At 39.7% G+C, this 14554-nt stretch overlaps 1 long non-coding RNA gene across 1 annotated transcript in view; it reads left to right on the top strand.

Annotated features, from left to right (window-relative positions):
- Positions 1 to 720: 720 nt before the first annotated feature.
- The window catches only part of LOC122159575, a 19877-nt gene continuing 6043 nt past the window's right edge, over positions 721 to 14554 (top strand). The window contains exon 1 of the long non-coding RNA XR_006168561.1: positions 721 to 792. This is a non-coding gene — a long non-coding RNA (uncharacterized LOC122159575). The remainder of the gene's footprint in view (positions 793 to 14554) is intronic.

Below are 14554 nucleotides of genomic sequence, written 5' to 3'. Positions count from 1 at the left end.
AATTTATCTTGTCCCAATTAATCTATTTCCATGCTGGAGGGAGGACGTTACTGTTGGTTGTGAGTATAAATGCTGAGCAAACATCCTCTTCCTTTCTGTGCAGCACAAATCCCAGTCTTCTGTGGGTAGCAACCCTGCCCATGATGGAGGGTTGGAATTTGATGATCTTCAAGGTCCCTTCCAAACTAAGCCAGTCTGTGATTCTATCATTCTATGGCCATTCTATCATTCTATAGCTTAAGAGTAGCTTCTATATCTCAGGCTAGTTAAAACTAGCCCAAACTAGCTTCTTTCTCCTCACTTTCTGAATCCTGTCAACACTTAGCAAAGTTTTATTCTGGACCTAAGATATTGTCTGTAGTGGAACTGGGGTTTACTGAGCTTGGCTGCTTTTTTTCTTTTTTTTTGAACACCTATTTTTTTCTAAAATTATTTAAATGTTTTTATTTATTCTTTGGCAAGCTCAATAGAGGAAAGAATAAAAAATGAAACAGTTATAGTGTGTTGAATTTAATCTGTATCTTTTTAGAAAATAAAGCATCTTCTTGTTCACTAGGTGCCTATATGGAGGGTTTTAATCTTTTTCTTTTTTTCTTTTTTTTTTTTAAACTAATGAATATGGAGGTCCCTTTAGAATTACAGTATTGATTTTTTTTTATTTTTTTTTTTTTTAATTTTCTTTTTTCAGAAGCTTTTGAAAACTTCAGGGATCTGTGGATCGTGAACAAGAAATACTTCTTTGGGGCATAACGTGTAAGAGACAGACTATGGTTGTTCTACATACGGATTTATGTAAGTATACGTATGTACATATATTACACCTATTAATCATTTTCCATGACATTTTGTAAACTCCAAGACCCTCTTGAAATTCCAAAATGTTATAGATACTAGAGGTGGTATGTATGTTTAACATCCCCCTTCCAGGCCTGTACACGAGTTTATTTCTGTTGTTTGTATTATGTCAGATAGGATCAAGAGTGGCATAAAGGGATGCAATCATTCTCTTTCTCTGCCACAGGTCTAATAATCCACCACTCACACTTAAGTGAGAAGAAGATATCCAGTTTTCCCTGTGAGATTTAAAAATCATCTAATATGAATCCAGACTGTTGCATACTTCTGGTTTTAAAACAATGGTTTTAAACTAATGGCTTTACATAAAGGGGATGTTTAGGTTAGAAAGGAAGTTGTTCACACAGAGGGTGGTGACACACTGGAACAGGTTGCCCGAGGAGGTTGTGGATGCCCCATCTCTGGAGGCATTCAAGGCCAGGCTGGATGTGGCTCTGGGCAGCCTGGTCTGGTGGTTGACGACCCTGCATGTAGCAGGGGTTTGGAAGTAGATGAGCATTGTTGTCCTTTTCAGTCCAGGCCGTTCTGTGTTCTGCAGGCAGCATGTATCTATCCGAGGTGGTCTCTCTTTTACTTTGTCATTCTGTGGAGACATTTATTCATTTATTTTTGGGCGTGTTTGGTAGGTGACACTGTCACATTACACAAAAGATATCTCCAAGACAACACTGCTTTAGTGTTCATATTGTTCTAAATACTAGATTGTAAAACATGACCATTATATATGGTTTAATGATGAAACCTTTTTTTTTCATTTAGAAGATTTATTTATTTGTACAGTTAGCAGTATTACTCCCTAGAATGGGCATTAGCTCAAAATGCAAAGGTTTCAAAAAGTTTAAAAAAAAAAAAAAAAGAAAAACAACCATAGGATTATGCTGGAAATCCAGTCTATAGAAGATATGGGATGACTATGATGTGTTAGCTGTGCCAAAGCTTTCAAAGGTCATGTCTGGGATACTTGCTTGATCCATGATGAATGTCATAATTAACGACTAAGCCTTTATTCCATGAAGAGTTCAGCTCCTCTAAGATGATGGACTCAGCTGCTAGTGTGGTGGAGGAATCCCACATCCTTTTTCCTCTTCATCCCAGGACTGAGCTGCTGAACAGCAGTCTTCCCACTTCTCAGTCACTCCAAACACTGCACACAGATCTGGCAGCAGAAGTCCTCTTTGCTTGGAAGTCTATGATCTGTCCATACATCATCTGGTCATAGCAAGCTATTATTTGTATGTCTATAAGTATCTGTGGGGGAAAAAAAAAAATAAGGTGCAATCAACGGATTATTGACTAAATCTTATTTTTCCTTGTGAAGGCTGGTGAAATCTGCTTGGGTGATATATATTGTCACTTCTGCCTAGCAAATGTTATCTGAGTGTTTGTTAGCTTTTTCCCCACATCCTTCTGTCTTAGCTAGGCGTTTTGTTATATGTAATTTTAAAATAGGGTATTGTTTTAGGCCCGAGACAAATAGCTACCATAGGGAGAAAGTATTCACACAGAAACACTTTTCCTGACGTACCCATAGAACTCTTTCTTGTTTTTAACTGTCTTTGCTTTTAGCTACCTTTTCAGACTGAGTTCCATGTAGACAAGCAGGTCACTAATAAAAAGTCTTCGGAATGTTAATTTAGAAGTGCTAAAGTAGCTTTCTTTATTCCCCGTTTTCCCCCTTTTTCTTCTTCTCTTTATCTTTCTGTAGTGAAAAGAGCAAAATAGGCTTGCTTGGTTCTTTACGGAATTCCTGTCTCTGCAACTCCAGTTGGAGTATCTGCTGTTGTTTTCATATGCCTTTTGACCTGATTGATCCTGTGTTTGACTATCTAACTGTATTCTGAAGGATCCCTTCTTTTGATGCAAACATTAGCCTATACAGTGCGTTAGCTAAACAGTGTAATTGCATTTTAAATATTGATACTATACCAGGATTTTCTCTCTCAAGTGTAGAATATTTTCTATTCTGATCAAAATAAGTCTTGCACAGACATGAACTGAAGAGTACTTCTGCTGAAGAGTTGTTTATATTCATGTATCACAAAGTTCTTGCACATGGGTAGATGAGAAAATATTTCTTAGAGTTTGTCTGGTCTTATGAGAACTCTACGACTAGGTTGGGCCACCTTACTGCATCTAGTTTGTTATTCTTGTATGGTTTTTGGAGAATGGAGATGCAAATGGACAAAGAAATAACCTGATAATACAAAAATTTTGATACCACTTAAGCATACTGCTATATAAAAAGATGCATATTTATTTCTACCCTAGTGAAGTTCCAATTCACAAGTGCAATAATCCACGTCAGTTGTTTTATTATTCTCATTATCTGTAAGTCAGTCCTGTATTTGAACACTTCTTAAATATCAACCTCATACTTTTTTTTTTTTATTTGGGATATGGCAAGACAAATCCTCCATCCCTTCCAAAAGATAGGCAGAAACAGATGAAGAATGGGATTTGACCGCATGATCCCCAGAGGTCCCTTTCAACCCCTATGACTCTGAGATTTGGTGTACACTTGTATTCAAAGTATAACACAAGGAAAATGAGAAGGCCTACACAAATTCTGAAAGATGATAGTTCAAATTGAGTATCCCAAACCCCTTCATACTGCAATTTCTCATCTATGTGCACCTGCACCATAAGTTGCACATCAGTAGATCTGATTTTTTTTTTTTTTTTCCTTAATTTCTTTCTGAGAAAAGGATTCTGAGCCAACAGCAAGAAACAGGAGAAACACAGAGCATATTTGTCTGCTACATTCTCCTTGAAAAAGTAATTTTTCAGGAGATGCCTGTGTTTTTTGAAGTCCTCCTCCTACTTTGGGATTACTTCCCATGGTTGGCTCCCATAGCCAGCTTTTTGTTGTTTCTTTCATCTCCAGAAGTAATGGCTAGCATCTAAAGATTTGTTATTACTAATAATATATCCCCTGTTATAATAAAAACAACTTCCAATGAGACATCGTCATCTGCTGATCTTGGCAACAATATGGAGGTGATCTTGGACTGTATTTTTTTTTTCTTTCATAGTATCTATTCCATGAATGTGGATTTAAAATGAAAGAATGGGGAATATCTCTGAAAACTGTTCATGACGGTTTTGCTGGTTTCCATCAATGGTCTTATGATATTGTCAGCTTTTCGTCCTTTTGCATTCATATTCATGTTGTTAGGTTCAAATTAGACAACTTCTACCAGGAATTCCCTGTGAAACAATGTTCTTGGCAGTTTACTCTTGCGATTGTTACATTACCCTGCGTCCTTCATGGGAAGGAATCAGCACAACACATTTCAAATGATTGATGTTTATATCGCATCCATCATCCTACTTTGTTTTCATGCATGGTTTATTGAGGGCTTTGGCAAAAAAAAAATGTAAATCAGATTTGCTCTGATAGGAAGTTTGCCAATAGCCACATACCACAGGGCTGTACAACAGGCTCCCAGGAGTGCAGCGCTTTCACAGAATCGAGAGGCAGCCGTGTGTGTGAATGGTTCAGCCAGGTGTATCAGGCATCTTTATTAATTTTTTCACACATTAGCTTATTTAAGCAGAACCTTTTAATGGTTGGCTGTTGGTCTCATTGTTTTAATGGGCTCTGCAAATGTTGATGGGAAGCGAGAACTCAGAAACAAAGCATTCAGACTTTTGAATATCAATACAGACTTTTCGTACTTCTCTTTGCTGGCTCATATTAATTCACTTTAGATTTTGTTACACTATAATGATCTTCAGGAATTTTTCTAAAATTAGACCTGCAGAAATATTTGATGTGAAATTGCTTGCATTTAAACACATTTTGGACAATGTCCTGCAAAGTCTGTGAAAAAAAGTCTGTCAGAGCTGGGCATGAATATCATTTTACCTTGTCTGGAAACGTTTATAAGTAGATTATATTGATGCATTTGAATTTCAGTGTTTGGGAAGGGAGTGGTCAAGAAATTGCAAACCTAAAACTACATGTTTTCCATTTTGAACCTACCTGCTCTCAGTAAAGGCTGCTGAAGGTTATTTATTTTTTTCCATGGAAACAGTGGTTGGGATTTTTACAATCTGATCAACTAAAATAAGCAAGGAACAGTGTATGTATTTTTTCAGATATTTCTAAGAGGCAGTCAGAGAGGCGTGTAGGATCTGTCACCTAGATGTCAGTCATCCTGCAATAGAGAAATCAAGGGTACTGTTTTGCTTTCTATTGTAATGTATCTACCAATGAAAATCAAAGATGGGGACAGAGGAAGGGAGAAATGGAAGTGGCCTACTCTCAGCTCAAGTGAGTTACAATGCATAAAGTTGATCTATTCCTGCATTCAAGCACTTTCACCACTGGACAATGGTGATGGGAATGGGTGAGAACAAGGAAGCCCCAGGGAAGAGGCATGATACTCTTCTCTGAATCCTTACAGATACATAAAAATACTTAGATTTTCCTTCAAAATAAGCCTTGACTCCTTTGTACTTTGATCTGGTTCGTATACATAGCTGAGCATAAGTGAAGCAGCTCCTTTGCAAAAGGCTCAGCATATCTTTAAAGCCAAATACTTTCTGCGCTGTTAAAAAATGGGATGAGGAGCAATGCATTTTGGGATTCAGGACAGAGGAAACTATATACAGCCTTTTGAAAACAAAAGGCTTACGTAAAAGCTGCCTTTCCTTCTGCTTTTGCTCCCTGGGTCTTCTCAAAGGAGCACATGACTTCTGTGAATGGACAGGTCATGCACTGAGTCATGCCTTGGCTCCATGCTTACAACGGAGGCAATGGATCCTGGCAGGGGAGCCCTCCAGGAGATCTGTCCCATCTGTTAGGATCTCTATAGACAGTATCGAGATAGCTCGGCGTATGATCTTTCTATGAATCATCATTGCTTCTTTAGCAAAGTGCAGAATTCAGTTCATCAGAGCTGGTAATGCTTTGAGGACACATTAGGTAAGAAAGCTATTTTCTGCAGTTGCTTTTTTTTTTTTTTTTTTTTTCCTTCAGTCCACTCTTACCTGCTTCTCATTACAGATCTGCTGCTGTCCTACCTTCTAGAGAAGGCTGGTAGCAGAAAAGTTCATGGCAGCCTAAGAAAAGGACTTGCAACGTAATACCTTTTCTTTGTTCTACTTTTGCTTGATTCTAAGCAAATCTAATCATTCTCGGTGACTTCTCCCCAAGTTTGAGCATACCAGGAGTGAATTTGGCCTGAAGACAGCATGTAATATAATGGACAGAATGTGAATTATTAACTTGGAGGTTAATGAAATGTGAATGACCAGTGGAGTTTCACCAAACACACTTTTTAAATATAAAAAGTGGGCTCTTGCTCTCTTTAATCAGATTATTGGCTAAGGTTCAGGAATCATTTGGCAAAATTATGTAGCTTATTCAAGCTAGGTTTACATAATAGTTCATAATAGAGGAAAAACCTTGTATCGTGATCAACCTTCAAAATCACCATGAGCCTTCAAAATTCCAGTCTAAAGTATAAAGAACCACAGAAACGGATATAGTAATACCCATAGAAATACCTTTATTCCCAAACAGCCCAGCTGCAATAAGCAGAGCTCGTTGTTTTAAACAGAAGATTTTAACCTTCGGAAGACTGACCTTAATAAAGAACTTTCATCTTGTTTTGTCTTTGAGGAATTTAGTTCTTTTCCTAAGAAAGTTAGGTTTTCTTGATAGGTTAATATTAATTTATATTTGTTTATAATTAAATCTTGCTTTATGTTTCACCTTATATTTATATTTTTGCTAATCATCAGAATGTGGGGTGTTTTTTTTTGTATATAATTGAAAATGGAACTTTGCATTTTAGACCTTAAGCAAAAATCCTGATGTTATTGGGCTATAAAATATTAAATGATATCTCTTATTTATTGGAATACTTGTTATTCATGCTTGGGTAGAAATGCCTTTGGAAGGATAGGGAAATTCAAACAGTGCAGAAAACAATCTAATCTGCCAAAACAAAATAAAGAGTGTGGAATGAGTTGGATGCATGAAAAAAATGAGTCATTTAAAACTGATTTCTGTTAAAGCATTTTAGCAGTAAGTGGTCAACTTATTATTTCTGGTCAAGAAGTCCTTCAGAATTTAAGAATTAATACATCCATGCCCCTCAGAGTTTTTATTCATAGCTTGGAAGAGGAAAACAAGTTTTCCTATGTTTCAAATCCAAATTGGTTTCTCACTTTCAAGGAACTCACTACTGGCTGAGTAAAACTGAATGAATGGGAATGACGAGGATGCCTTCACCGGTCACTCAGGAGCTCCCCAAAAACCTGTATGCTGTCTGTGAGAGCACTGTAGCCATAGACAGGCAGAGAGGCCTTTAATATTTCTGTACCAAAAGGAATTACCAGCTCATGCATTAGGTGTCACTGCTGCCTAATGACTTGAGATGGATCTTCCTGCGTGACGAACGGAGATGGAGCACAGAAGCACGAGGGAGATGCTGTGGGCAGCATTTTTCCTTTTTTGACTTTCCTGCTCCTCTCTGCAGGTCTTCCTGGAGCCATATTTATTTGCATCAGATTGGCCTTTTTTTTTTTTTTTTTTTTTTTTTTTTTTTTTTTTTCTCCAGTTAATGGCCTTGAGCTAAGTGTGTCCCAGGTGTGATACTCTAAAAAGTTTGAGATACACAGAGCCTCATTGCCACGGCCTTGGAGGTCTGTGCAGTGCTGCATGACCACCTGAGAGTTTTTGCAAGAGGGACAGCCCCCCTACAAGTCAAAAGTTATTGCATCCCTACCAAGGAGGCTTACACTAAATAAATCACACTAACGCAGTTAACTGGTGAGAACGTTCAGCTCCAAAAGAAAAGGGATGAGGCAAAAAGGGACAGCCTTATGTAGGAAGGTATAGCATCAGAAGGTGCTTTCCTTAGTGCCAAAAATATTTCATTAGCTTCCCGTGATTCCTCTGGAGCTATGTTTTTCTGACCCCTACTTGTTGTCTGATTTACAGGTACATCTGCCTGTGATGTGTGATTGAGGCTGTACAGTGCTCTGCACAAGTCTTTAATGGAGCTGGCTTTGAGAAGCCCATTTCTCAGCACACTGCTGGCTAACCAGGGCTCGACTGTGGGGCTGGGTGGGCTTCTAAAGGTGACTCAATACGAAGAATAACAGCTGACCATCAGCACATCTGCTAGGATGTCTTCAGTTAACTGTAGCAAAGACAGCTTCAGTAGGTAACAGTTCAGTGCAGTGAAAGGCAACAAAAAATGGAATGTGTGTGTTTAAGAACAAAATATATATATATATATATAAATATAATTTCTTTATTGAAGTTAAATCAAAGGACACTGAACATTTTGGCCCAGAAAAGTATAATTAAACAGTGCCTTTAATCATCTGATATAATTCCTCACTTGATTTTTAGTTTTCTTCATGAACATGTGTTTCACAGACTCAGCCCTTAAAGCTAGCTGCAGACGTTAGAGCTTTTTTTTTTTTTTTTTCCACCAGAGTTTAAATCTCTTTGCTTCTTTAAGCGTTACGTTAACCATGCAGTCTGTACACATGAGCATGGATGCATGGCTGTGAATGAGAGCCAAGTGTGCTCCCAGATACTGTAAGGGAACGGGTCCTTCTGTTCTCAACTCACCCAGAGGTGAGAGTTCTGTCTTGTCATGTGCTCCTTGGGCTAGGCTGTACAGAGGAATATCCCCAGGACAACTGAGAATCTGGTACTGGGTTAGAAACTGTTTTAAGAAGCTACTTACAATTTTGTCCTCACCAGTTTTAGGGACATCTGCTGCTGCCACCCAGCCTGTGGTGCGCAGCACTTGAACGGATGGGTCTGTGCCAACCAGCACGACTCTTGCATATCCTGGAGCTGCAGCAGATGTCTGCCTGATGCTGGAGAGCAGAAGAGGAGGGAGAAGTGTTGGCATCCCTGCTTGGGAGGGCAGGAAGATGGAGTTTGGGAAGCCAGAGAGGGGAATTCACAGTGCTTTGGAAACTGATGAAACACAAACTAACAAAAGGTGGGGAAATCTCTCTATTCTGGTGTATTTGGGAATATCTGATCTGCTGAATGAATATCGTAAAAGTTTGTATATAGTTTTTGTCTGTGGCACTTCTGGCCAGGAACAGGCTTACTGTGCTGTGGTAGCTCATCACCTTATAAATTCCCTCCAAGAGCATCTTTTCACCTTTTGCTGTGATTCTGTTTCATCTTTTTACCCCATTCGTAGTTACTTCCTTTAGCAAGTTTATCGTCCCTCAGGGCAGAAAGAGGAGCTAAGTTACTTCATGCTTCTTACTGCTGTGGAACTATATGATTTTATTCTTCTTCTTTGCTATTATATTATTTAATCTTTTAGAATGTATATCTTTAATATTAGATATCTGATGCTGTACATCTCATCTGGTTTAAGATATCTATCTACCTTTGGAAGGAAGAGTTGAGCCCTGAAAGTGCCTCTTTCTTCCCAGTGAAAGTCAGAGCCCTTTAAACTCAGACACATATCGGAGTTGATCAGAGGAATCCCATACTTGGTAATTTGAACCGCCAGTTTTAACAATGATATAAGCAGTACGCTTCTATTTTTAAAATAGTAATGTTTAAACTTGCTCTATTTTTTTTTCTTAGTGCTTTTCCTATAAAAGGTTCATTTTCATTGGCTAGAAAAGCAATTAAGACAAATGAACACATCATGTTTAATTTGTTACTTTTTTTTTTTTTTTTTTTTTTTTAGAAAGGAGAGACTACATCTCAAAATATTAACTTAAGCAATTAAATTGCTTGATGTTTATCCAGGTTCTCAGTGTTTATATTTTCCCATCATGAAGAATGACAAGTGAAACACTGCTTATTTACTGAATTGCCATTTTTACTGTGAAGTTTATCGATCTGCATTTGGGAACTGTAACGTGATGTCAATGGCCAAAACAAAATAGTACCAATTTTAGTAATTTATTTGTCAGAAAATATTGAGAAAGAGAACAGTTTATGAAATCACTGTTTTGCATATAAAGCTAATAAAACTAATGATTGTATGAAAGAAGCAATAACTACAGTGCATGGTATTACAGGCTAGGTCTGTGCACTGTAGGCATGGTGTCTGAGAGGTAGTCTCCATCCTCAGAAGGATTTCTGAAAGAGCCCAGTAATCTTACTGCCCAACCTCTTTCATGCTCATTAATGAGGAGTCAGTGGAAATCATACATTCTGAACTCCTTGTGTCTTCTGATGCCTTTGAAAAGCGGATGCCTTTTCTAAAAGATCTGACTGTGATGAAGGTTAGATTCTAGGATGATTTCACTAGGGAAATTTTTCTTTATTCCTTTCCCTTTTCCTATTCCTTCTGCCTTTCCTCACCTTTCCTTTCCCTTTTCCTTGCCTTTTTCCTTTTTTCTTGCCTTTTCCATCCCCTCCTTCTCCCGTTGCTTAATTGCAGAGAATGAAAATATTATAAATATTTAATGTAGCGCATGACTCTGCAACATATTTATAAGGTGAGCTGACCTCAAAAGTTTCCTTAACTACATGTAACTAAAGAATAGCACCTTTTATCTCATTAGAGTTTAAGGAGAGCTCATTGATTCAGAATATTTTTAAGTCTACTTAAACAGTTTTCAGGTATTAAATCTTGGCCCTAATATGGGGTGTTGTAAAATCAAATGTAAGTTTAAGCAGGCCTATTTTTTAATAATAAAAATATGTTTAAACATGAAAAATACTAGCTGCAGTAAAGTATCAAATGTTATCTATCCTGCTAGAATTGTTTAAAAATGCATCAGGTTTATGGGTTATTTTGGCTCATGTAAATTGAAGTTTCTTGGGCTGACTGAGGCGGGTGATGCTGGTAGCCTGTGCTCTTCTGTCCATGGGACTGCAGGTCTGGTAGTCAGACAGTTGGTTAGTATGGGGGTTTTGAGCAAGGGAACTCATTTATCGGAAGTTCTCAGACAAAGATGCCATTTTTTGCCTTAGCCAGGAAAATGAGAAAGTATAGTGGAGGATGATAGACTGGCTGGAAAAGCAGAGGCTGTTTTCTCTGCTTCCAAGGGCATCAGAATCCCATCTTCTTGACTGGAGGTGATTGGTCATATTGGAAGCCAACCTATGTCTTCATCCTTGGAAGAGCAAGAATATGCATTGTAAGAGTCCTGGTGGGCTGTGGAGGCTCAGGCTGAATAATTCCTCCTCTTCCTCTTGAACTGCAGTATCAGTTGGGGCCGTTGCTCTGGGGATGTATTTCCTTGGGAAAGCCAGCCTGAAGATTGTTATGTCTGGAGAAAATACTGTTTTTCTTTGCAGACATTCCTTTTAAGAGAAAGGTGTTTCACAGAAAAGTTAAACTCAGCATATTAAGCCTGCCTCAAATGGATGTGTCACTTTTATTGGAATTCTAATTAAATGTAGACTCATAAAAGTATACCTTCCCAATTTAAATATGGCTGGCTCTCACATCTATACAATTCCAAAACTTACGACGACAGATTAATGACTAGGCTGAAAGTCTGTCATAACCTGGTTGGATAAAGCTAATCCAAATCGACTATATGCCATGATTTTATGACACAATGTTATTGAAAAGTACAAGAATAATTAAGTGGAAATATAATAGAGGAAGCATTTTCTGAGCTCTGGCTCTGTGGCAGAGCCTGCCACCTGGTATGGTTGGGTAGAGTACTAACACATTTTCTTACAGTTTTTAAAGAAACTGTGGTTCGAGTAGTCCATCTCTGAAAGTTATTCCAAAAAAAAGGAGTGTGGCAGCTTTGGCAGTTATAAAACAGAGGTGCCTTGTTTAGCTGGGTGACACTAATTATAGATAAGAGCTCTATAAACACTCTCCTTTGTTCTCTGGGAGCTGGACAGCATATAATAAAACTGGCATGGCAAAAATGTAATCTATAAATAAATAGAAAATAATTGTTCTTGCTTTTAGTAATGGTATTTAAGTGATTTTTAGAGTACCTGTAGGGGAGGAGTGGCTGGAAAGCTGCCTGATGGAAAGGATCCTTGGTGTACTGATGGACAGTCAGCAGAATAGGAGCCAGCAGTTTGCCCAGGTTTTCAAGAAGGCCAATGGCATCCTGGCTTGTCTTGGGAATGCTGTGGTGAGCAGGACTAGGGAAGTCATCCTGCCCCTGTACTCGGCACTGGTGAGGCCTCACCTCGAGTGTTGTGTTCAGTTTTGGGCACCTCAGAAAGGTACAGAAAGGACACTGAGGTGGTGGAGCAGGTCCAAAGAAAGGCAATAAGGCTTGTGAAGGGCTTAGAGAATATGCTCTGCAAGGAGAGACTGAAGGAACTGGGGCTGTTCAGTCTGGGGAAGAGGAGGCTGAGGGGAGACCTTATTGCTTTCTTCCAGTACGTGAAAGGTGATTACAGTGAGAGCAGGGTTGGTCTCTTCTCACTGGTGACAGAACGAGGGGCAATGGCATTAAGTTGTTCCAGGATAAGTTCAGGTTGGATATCAGGAAAAACTTTGTTACAGAAAGGGTTGTCAAGCACTGGAATAGGCTCCCCAGGGAGGTGGTTGAGTCACCATCCTTGACTGTGTTTAAAAACCGTCTGGATGTAGTGTTCAGAGTCGACATGATTTAGCAGTGGTTTGTTAAAGTTAGGGTAGTTTGGTTAGGTTGAGGTTGGACTTGATGATCTTGAAGGTCTTTTCCAATCTGAGCAATTCTGTGATTCTATGTTCTGCACAGGTGAAGGATGCGCATGGGATGGGTGAGTGGGGTCAGGGCAGTGAATCGGGCTGCATCGCATGGGCACGCCTGGAGCAAGTTTTTCTCTTATATCCAGTCTAAATCTCCCTAGCGATCCGGATGTTGTCACTGAAGCATCATTGCTAAATTCAGTAACAGCGCAGTTGAGCTGCTGAAACTGCAGGGACACCGCTAGGAACTGGTGTTCCTTCAGCTCCTCCAGAGCAGAGCCACGAGAGCACTCGGCTCTTTCCCACCCAGGCGGAGCGGGGTTGCGCGGACACTGCCGTGGCCGTACGCCTCCACGTGTGCACAGGTGCGGCTGCTGGGTGAGGGCCGGGCTGCCGGCAGTGCCCCGGGCTGCCTCTAGAGGGCGCTGGCTGACGGGGAATGGCACGGGAGGCGGCGCGGATTCGCGTCCGCTGGGCCCGCTTCCCAGACGGCCCGTGGTGAGCCCACCGTTCCGTGCTCGACGTATATAGCGTTATGGCCCTTCATTTAGGATTGCCGAGGCATCCGAGCCATTCTAAGACCGGGAATGTCGTTATGATTATAGGTTAGTTCGCTTTTTTGCTGTTCTCCAGGCAAATGCACTGCTCGAAGGTAGCGTGTGGAGATGGTTGCTGTGTGAGTTCAGGGCAGAGCGCATGGTGCGATGCGCTCACGTTCCGAGTGTGAGGCAGAGGGTCAGAGGCCAAGAGGCTTTAATTGCGATTGCAGGAGAACAGTTGGCCAGATTGCTGATCTGGGATTTGGCATTCTTAGGGAAGAATATAGACAAAGTTATTTAACAAGTTAGTCTGAAAAAAGATCTGTGTTTTGGGTGTGTTTTTGTAGAATCATAGAGTTGTTTGAGTTGGGAGGAACCTATAAGGGTCACTGAGTGCCGCGTCATTGCAATTACTATGCTTAAGTTAATGGCTATATCTCTTCTCTTTATCCAGTTTACGAATAATATATACAGATATTTAGCTTCTTTTAAACTCTGTGCTTCAGAGCAATAACCAAATGTTAGAATAACCTTATATAAAGCAGAGCTGAACTAGGTAGCTCGCCCAGTACTGTGAAGGGAGCATATAAACAGGAGGGGGAACAGCTGTTTACGAGGGTGGATTGTGATAGGACAAGGGGGAATGGTTTTAAACCAAGACAAAGGAGGTTTAGGTTGGATATCAGGAGGAAGTTTTTCACTCAGAAAGTGGTGGCACACTGGAACAGGTTGCCCAAGGAGGCTGTGGATGCCCCATCCATGGAGGCATTCAAGGCCAGGTATGGGGCTTTGGGCAGCCTGGGCTGGTGGTTGACGACCCTGCACATAGCAGGGGGTTGAAACTGGGTGATCATTGTGATCCTTTTCAACCCAGGCCATTCTGTGATTCTATGATTCTATGAAATGGAGGAGGTAGTGGCAGCTAAGCAGCTTGCAAAAAGTGTGCCACTTAGATCTTTGCAACATGAAAATTAATGTGAAGTTTTATGTGCCTTTCCTATATTGTTGAGGAGCTCATTTTAAAACTCCAGTTTGCCCCAGAGTTGTGAAGAATGTTAAAATGTTGCCAACTGGAAATGTGGCTGTTTATTTTGGGTGGCACTTGTAAATTAAGAGGAGAAAGAAAATCAAGCTGAAAAGAGAAATTCATTAAATTGAAATAAGCCTGAGTGAATACGGGCAGTATCTCACCCAAATGAAAAAGCATAGGGCAAGGGCTTATTTGCTGGAAACTTTCTGGGCTCCCTATGCAACTTTTCTGTATTTCTAAATGGTGTAAATACTTAAAAGTTCTGGGTATTTTCAATTACTATTGTTAGAGAGAAAACAAGCTTCGGTTTCTTCAAACCTTGTTTCACTGAATGTGTCTGAGTCATTGGAAAAGTCATTCCATCATGTCTAGAGACTGTTTTTATTCAGAGCACTTGTCAGGAAAGAAAATAAACAAGTATTAGTTCCTGCCACCATTCATTTCAGAACAGCTACAACTGATATAATTAGGTCTCAGATTTAAAAAAAAAAAAAAAAAAAAAAAAAAAAAAAAAAAAA

The sequence above is a fragment of the Centrocercus urophasianus genome, unplaced genomic scaffold (genome assembly GCF_019232065.1).
Source record: "Centrocercus urophasianus isolate 14NV4802_14NV808 unplaced genomic scaffold, USGS_Curo_1.0 seq_16, whole genome shotgun sequence".
Classification (NCBI taxonomy): domain Eukaryota; kingdom Metazoa; phylum Chordata; class Aves; order Galliformes; family Phasianidae; genus Centrocercus; species Centrocercus urophasianus.
This window is presented reverse-complemented; position numbering and strand designations above follow the sequence as displayed.